Consider the following 8,625-nt stretch of genomic DNA (forward strand, 5'->3'; position numbering starts at 1 on the left):
AATCAGTTGCATTATGCCAATCAGGGATTTTCAAGGAGATGAGGTCTTTAATGAGATGGAGATCATGTGATTTTATTGAGCTTGTATAAGCTAGGGTTTCATTTTGGTGCCATTTCATCAAGTGGTTGAGGCTCAGAATCATCTGTGCATGACCAAGTCATCTGTCAATCACAAAAGTCAACTGCAAAGTCAACTGTTGGATTTGGAGGTGGGAAGTGATTAGAAATACTTCATTCATGTTCAAACAAGTCTCATTTGACATTTCAAACATCAACATTGAAGAATTTAAAGTCAGGTCAAAACTTTCCAAAAATAGAAAGTGACCTATAATTCAAATTTGCCAAAAATGGAAAGGTTTTAGCCTAACTTCAACTTCAGATTACATTATCAAGACAGCTTCAAATGAAATTTTGTTGAACATGAAAGTTGTATATATTTCTCTCCCATTTCCAAAAAGTCCAAGATCATCAATTTCTCATGTGTGGTTAAGGAGATATGATCAAAACTTGACAAAGTATGCATTGGACTTCAAATGGACATAACTTCTCAACCAAAACTCCAAATTGGATGGCTCTTTTTGTATTCTTCTCCTTTTGATCTCTAGTTTCCAAATCATGCATTGCATTGCACAAATTATCATCACATGAGCATTTGGTAATTCATTTGATTTTTGGAGGGAAAACATTAAATTTAAATTTGGTGCATTGTTTAAGTATTCCACCACCACCATTGGCTCCAAAACAGAATTTTAAGTGGAAATGAATCAGATTTTTCGTGCACTATTCACCATGCATTTCATGCATAGGGTGAAAGATCACATTTGCCAAAACACCTCATTCTTACTAATTACACTTTGCATTGGCTTAAACTTGATTAAAGTTTGATTAGTGGAACCTATATAAGCCTAAACCATAACTGTTTTTCAGTTAACAATCACAATTTCAGATCTAGATCTAGAACTCCAAATTTTTCTCTCACTTTTTTTCTTGAAATTTCTTCACATTCAATCCATTCTTCTTGCTTAATTCTTGTTGCTAAGGTGTTCTTGAGCAGGTTTACACGTGGAGTTGAAGGAAACAGTACAAGATTGAAGCATATTGAAGCTTGAAAGCATCCATGGCAAATTCAAATTCTGGTGGATTCGTGTGCAGTTGAACCTCCTTCTCTCATCCAATCAACTTCACAAGCATCATAGAGGAGTTTTTGAGCATTGCAAGGCTTGGACAACACAAAATCCAGTTCTGCTCTCCAAAGAGGTTCCAATTCGATCTCTCTAATTCTTAAAATTCTTGTGTTATAGTTGTAGATCTTGTGATGCTGGTTACTCTGAGCTTTAAACCATGAAATTCCATGCAAAATTGAGTTAGTTATGGTAGGTTAAAGATCCATGCATGAAACTTGATTTGCTCGATTTGATCTTAATATGGGAGTTGTGCTTAGTTGTTAGTTGATTTGTGATCTATGATGAATATGCTACATGATGATGGCCTTGATTTTAAGATCTGGAGATTTTGTTCTTGCTGCATATGCACTGTTCATGATTCACGATGAAGATGATGATGTTCATCTTTTGGCAACGCTTTTGATTCACTTTCTGCAACGCAAATCCGTTCCATTATGTTAGTTTAGGGCTCGCTTGTGATTGGTTGTTTCAAATGGCCATGCTGTAGTCTGATTGGCCTGTTTTGTTGACCATGCATGTTGACCTGCCAGCGTTTAAATGAAACGCTGAGTTTCATTCAGCCAAGGCGCGCCACTATTTGAATTTGGCTTGTGTTCGATTTCGGCCGGTTCCAATTATTCAAATGCTTTTTATGATTTTCCTTTTCCCTCCATCATTCATACCATGCTTCATATATCATTTTTTTTTATATTTTCATCATCTTTAAAATTTCATATATAATTGAAAAATCATCCAAAAATTATGAGGTTTTTTGCATTGTGTTGAATTTTTTGTCTATTATTTTTTTATTATTTTTCCATAAATTGTTCCTGGATGGATTTTATTTTGTGCTAGGGTTTGTGAACATGTATGCATTTTGTACCTTGCCTTGCTATATCATTTGTGAAAAGCTCATCTTTTATCCAATGAATCTGAAAATTTGCATGATGGAACTAGACTCCTTGCTTGACATTTTGATGTTGATTTGGTATTTTTATCAATTGTCATTTCTGTTTTATGATCATGTGAAGTTGGTGTGACAATTTGTGTCACACCTTTGCTTGTTCAACTTGATTGATGAGTTTGCCATGCCAAATGATCTCCAATTACCTTGATTTTTTGTATGATGTATGCTATGGATGTTGTGATTGCTCATGATTTTTGTTGGAATTTTTGGGATCATTTCTGATTTAATTGAGATTTTTCATTCTGGTTGATTACATTTGAGCTTTTAAATTGCCTTGAACTTCAATTGATCATGAAATGGATTTGGTAATTGATATTGGGATGAGACCTTTTGGATCGTTTCAAGATGTGTTTGAAGTTGATTCATGTTAATTTTCAGCTTCTGTTTTGAATTTTTTCTCCATCTTTGACCCTAGGCTTTGACCTAGTGGTTTGCCTCTCACATTTGAGCTTTGATTTCAGGTTGAACATCCAAGTTACATGGTTATTGATGCTTCATCACTTGAGTATTGATGTTTGCCATTGATTACTAATCTTTGTGTGTTTTGTAGGTTGATGTAAACTCATTTGAGTTTGACCTTTGGCTTACACATTGTGTACATTGGAATTGTTTTTGCTTATTGACTGTTGTTTGATTGTCTGAACATTGTACTGATTTGTCTGATGTTTCCACAGGTACATTAGTTGCTTTAAGTTCACTTTGAACTTTGCTTTGCTTGGTTGCTTAACCACTGAGGTATAACTCCTTTGACTTCATGTAGTCTGGAAGATCTGTCCTGTTATGTGGGCAGGCACCTGTCTAAAGCCCTCCTTAAGAGGCAATGCTTGTGTTTGTTTATCTTTGTGCCAAGCAGGTAAAGACCTCTTAAGAGGCAATTGGCAGATGAAAGAGATGTGTAATCCATCTCCTGCTACTCAGTGTGCCATCCACCTTGCTCACACACCTTGTGTTGATGCATTGTGGATATTAACCCAAGATCTTTGTTGTGTCAGTCATCTGTGGAGAAGAGTTCCTACATTCTGAACTCCCACATTTTCTATTTGAGTCAAGCTCTCCCAGGCCAGGGATAAGAGCTGTGAGGTCTTACCCTCACTTCCCATTTCATCTGCTTCACCATAACTCTCAATGTTAGGGTTAAGAGCTAACTACACCTGATTCCAGTTGGCTTATGTTTCACATCCTAACCTTGTATGAGCCCATTTGTTTGCATATAGTGTGTGTGCTTGCTTCGTGTGCTTGTATGTATTTGCTTGTGCTATTTAGGATAGCTTGCTGCCTGTGCAAGTTAGATAGAAACCTCAACCTAGGACCATTGTGGATTGCATGATAACTATTAGGCTCGAGTCAGTCTCCCTTCTAGTTTGTCATTTCCCTGTCTCTGGTTAGGTTAGAAGTTCTTTCCCTGTTTAGGGGAACTACGTCGCCCTGATCCTCATACCAGATGAGGTACGTAGGCAGGAGATCGTGCGAGATCTCTCCGGGCACCCTTTTCCTTTTTGTGTGTGTTTGCTTGACAGTTATTAGGCTCGAGTGCCAGACTCCCAATTAACTTGTTTGTTTGTTAACCTTCTTGTGTGTGTTAGGAGATGGATGTAAGACCAGCGATTGGCATTCCGTATCCTATTGGTGTTTGTTTGTGTGGAGTCTGACGTAAGTCCAGCAATTGGCAGTTGGTTTCCAGTGTGTGTTTATTGGTTCGGAGTCTGATGTAAGTCCAGTGATTGGCATTTGGTTTCCATGTTTGCCTGTTTGTGTGGAGTCTGACGTAAGCCCAGCGATTGGCAGTCGGTTTCTTGTGTGTGTGTTTTGTTTCGGCGTGCGTGAGCCGAACTACGGTAGCTCTGATTCTCATTCCAGATGAGATACGTAGGCATAGGATGTGATATCCTAGCGAGCCTGTTCCCCCTTTTTCCATCTGTGTTTTATTCCAGTGTGCGTGCATTCTTTTGAGCAGTGTTTAGCAACCTTTCTTCTTTTCTTTTGAGCGTGGATCTCGTCGAGTACGACGGACTTGAGGGGTGCTAATACCTTCCCCTTGCGTAACCGACTCCCGTACCCTGTAATCTCCGGTCGTAAGACCATTCCTTTCCAGGTTTACTTCGAGCGTTTCCTTTCCCTCGTTTGGGATGAATAACGCACGGTGGCGGCTCTGTTTGTTTGTTTTTCCCACCGGTTGTTTTTCGTGGATGCGACAGATACGCCCACAAAGCTTCATCCAGTTTTAAAGACCAATCTTTTCTTGAATTCGAGACTGTTTTCTCAAGAATCCGCTTGACTTCCCGGTTCGAAACCTCCATTTGACCATTCGCTTATGGGTGGTAGGAAGTGGTCACCTTGTGCTTTACACCATAATGTTGCAAAACTTTTTCTAGAGGTGTATTGCAAAAGTGTGAACCTCCATCACTTATCAACACCCTAGGCACACCAAAACGTGAAAATATGTTTTTCTTTAAAAATTTAATCACTGTTTTGGCATCGGCCTTAGGTGAGGCAATTGCTTCTACCCACTTCGAGACATAGTCAACGACCACTAGTATGTACTCATTTGAGAAAGAAGAGGGGAATGGGCCAACGAAATCAATACCCCAACAATCAAAAACTTCTACTTCTAGCATGTTGGTTAGAGGCATTTCGTCCCGTTTTCCTATTCCTCCACTCTGTTGGCATGTATCGCAACTCTTCGCATGTTCATGCACATCTTTAAATAAAGATGGCCAATAAAAGCCCGATTGGAGCACTTTAGTGGCTGTTCTCAAACCGCTATAGTGACCTCCATACGGAGAGTTGTGACAGTGCCAAAGGATGTCTCTTGACTCCTCAATTGTTACACACCTTCTCAAAATATTGTCTGCATCCACTTTAAACAGATAAAGATCATCCCAAACATAATATTTTGCATCCACCAAGAATTTCCTTCTTTGATTGCAAGTGAGGTCTTCCAGTGTTAAACCGGTTGCTTTGTAGTTAGCAAAATCAGAAAACCAAGGCCTCACTTGAATCGCATACAGTTTTTCATCTGGAAATTCTTCTCTCACCTCCTCTTCTTTGTTTGTAATGTCTACATTGACCAAACGAGACAAATGATCCGCAACCAAATTTTCGGAACCTTTTTTATCCCGGATTTCCAAATCAAACTCTTGTAGTAAGAGAATCCAGCGAATTAGTCTTTGTTTGGAATCCGGTTTGGTTAGAAAATATTTTATCGCCGAGTGGTCAGTGTAGACTACAACTTTTGATCCAATCAAATAAGCTCTAAACTTTTCCAATGCGTACACTATGGCTAGTAACTCTTTTTCAGTTGTCGCATAATTGACTTGTGCTTCATTTAACACTTTACTAGCATAGTGGATAGCATGAAAAACTTTATCTCTTCTTTGACCCAACACCGCACCAACCGCATAATCGCTTGCGTCACACATAAGTTCAAAATCAAGTTTCCAATTTGGTGCCACGATTATGGGTGCGGTGACTAACTTCTCTTTTAAATCAAGGAAAGCTTTGAGACATGACTCATCGAAAAGAAAATGCGTACCTTTGTTGAGCAAATTGCTCAATGGCTTTGCTATCTTTGAAAAATCTTTGATGAATCTCCGGTAGAAGTCGGCATGTCCGAGAAAGCTCCTTATTCCTTTTATATTTGTTGGGGGTGGTAATTTCTCAATGACTTCCACCTTGGCTTTGTCAACCTCTAATCCTTCGGAGGAGATCTTGTGACCGAGTACAACACCTTCGGTGACCATGAAGTTGCATTTTTCCCAATTGAGCACTAAGTTGGTCTCCACGCATCTTCCCAAAACCACATCAAGATGTTTTAAGCACAAATCAAAAGATGATCCGTAAATGGAGAAATCATCCATGAACACCTCAATGCATTCTTCTATTAAGTCCGAGAATATAGCTTGCATACACTATTGAAATGTTGTCGGTGCATTACGTAACCCAAAAGGCATTCTTCAGTAAGCAAAGATGCCAAAAGGACATGTAAAAGCTGTCTTCTCATGATCCGCCGGATTGACCGAAATTTGATTGTACCCTGAATACCCATCCAAGAAACAGTATAAATTTTTTCCGGCTAACCTCTCCAACATTTGGTCCATGAAAGGTAGTGGGAAGTGATCTTTCCTTGTAGCTTGGTTCAACCTTCGATAGTCAATACACATCCTCCACCCGGTTACCGTTCTTGTCGGAATCAACTCATTTTTATCATTTTTGATAACCGTCATGCCACCTTTCTTGGTAACTAATTGTACCGGACTCATCCATGCACTATCGGATATAGGATAAATCATTTCGGCTTCCAAGAGTTTGACAACTTCTTTCATCAATGGATTTAGACGCCTTTGAGGTTGTGCAACGGGTTTAAAATTCTCCTCCATCATGATCTTATGCATACAATAGGCTGGACTAATACCCTTCAAGTCGGATAACACCCACCCTATTGCACCTTCATTCTTTTTCAGCACTTGAATCAATCTGTATTCCTCTTGTGTGGACAAGGTGGTGCTTATAATCACCGGTTTAGTACATTCGTCACCAAGGAACACATACTTTAAATGTGAAGGAAGCATTTTCAACTCTAATTTTGGTTCTTCCGTTTTCTTCGTTGCATCCAAGTCCTCCTTTGTTTCTTCTTGATAAGTAAGCTCACCACAAGATTCTAAATCATGCAACATTTCTTCAATCTCTTTTTCCTCATTTTCGGTCAACATATTGTAGGCTCCGATAAGAGATCTTTCTAGAGAATTAGAAATATGAACTTGGTTTGCGACCTCCACTACTTCCTCTTCGATTGCATCAATTCGGAAAGAATCATGCTTGTCATTTGGATGCTTCATAGCTTCAAAAAGATTAAAGGTCACCTCTTCGTCTTGCACTCTCACCTTCATTAGTCCATCATCTATGTCAATCATCATCCGGGCTGTTTTCATGAATGGTCTTCCAAGAATTAGAGGAACATCACGATCCTCATCCATCTCTACTATCACGAAATCTACCGGAAACAAGAATTTGTCCACTTTCTAACATGTCTTGAGCAATTCCGTATGGTGAGGTGGTAGACTTGTCGGCTAGTTGTAAAGTCATCTTTCTCGATTTGATCTCAACATTTCCCAATCTTTTCACAATGGAGAGGGGGATTAAATTGATGCTAGACCCCAAGTCAATCAAACCATTACCAATGTATGTGCTTCCAATGGTTACCGGTAAAACGACTCGGCCCGGATCGGATTCCTTCCTTGGAAGAGTCTTTTGAATGATGGCACTACAACGTGCATCAAGCAATATGGTTTCGTCTTCCACGTGCCTCCTTTTCTTTGTAAGAATGTCCTTCATGAACTTTGCATACCGTGGCATTTGTTCTAATGCATCGGCAAATGGAATATTGATTTGAAGTTGTTTGAATATGTGCATGAACCGTGCATAATGCCTAGCATTGTCCTTCTTCGATGGAGCATGTGGATAAGGTAGATGTTGGGTTGGAATGACGCTCACACCTTTCTCTCCTTTCTTCTTCTTTCTTGGTTCAGCACCCTTTTTTACCTCCCATTCAGGCTGCTCCTTTGCTGACAAATCCTGCTCTTTTCGCGGCGCGAAGGGGGATCGCGGCGCGAACTGTGAAGTTCCAGCCACTTTCTCCCTTCCACCAACCATGTCCTCTTTTTCTAGCACTTCATCCATATCATTTTCTACTGTAATTTCCTCACTTTTTTCACTTATCAACTCTTTACCGCTCCTCGTGATAATTGCTTTACAATGCTCCTTTGGATTGGTTTGAGTGTTAGCGGAAAATGATGATCCTGCGTTTTGTTCTGACAATTGCTTCGCAAGTTGGCCTACTTGATTTTCCAGATTCTTAATTCCTGCTTCATTACTCTTATGATTTTCCATGGAAGCTTGCATGAATTGTTGAAGAGTGTCCTCTAGCTTGGAACTTCCTCCTTGTGACTGCTGCCCTTGAGAATTTGGATGTTGATAAGGACTTTGCTACTGAAAATTTTGATTGTTGAACCTTGGTGGTTGATAGCCTTGATTGTTTCTTGGTTGGTAGCCTTGATTGTTAGAAGGTTATCTTCTATAGCCCTGATTTTGATTGTTCACATAACTCACTTCTTCTAGTGGAGGATAAAAACCAGTAGGGTGATCCCCTTGACATAATTCGCAACACGCTACTTGATGCCGAACTTGAGACCCTTGAATTTCTTTCATTTGCTGTGGAAGCTTGGCCATTTGTTGAGTGAGCAACTCCACTTGTTGAGAGAGTAGCTTGTTTTGAGCAAGAATGGCGTCATTGGTATTCAACTCAAGAACTCCCGGTTTACGTTGTGAAGGGCTACGATCATGTTGACTTTGGCGATCATTGAGTGCCATCCGATCAATAATGACTTTAGCTTCTTCCGCATTCTTTGACATGAGAGAGCCACCCGCGGTAGCATCCAAAAGTGTCTTGTGAGTTGATTGGAGCCCATTTAGAAAAATATGGATTTGAGTGAGCTCATCA

Source organism: Lathyrus oleraceus, chromosome 3 (genome assembly GCF_024323335.1).
Source record: "Lathyrus oleraceus cultivar Zhongwan6 chromosome 3, CAAS_Psat_ZW6_1.0, whole genome shotgun sequence".
In the NCBI taxonomy this organism is placed as follows: domain Eukaryota; kingdom Viridiplantae; phylum Streptophyta; class Magnoliopsida; order Fabales; family Fabaceae; genus Lathyrus; species Lathyrus oleraceus.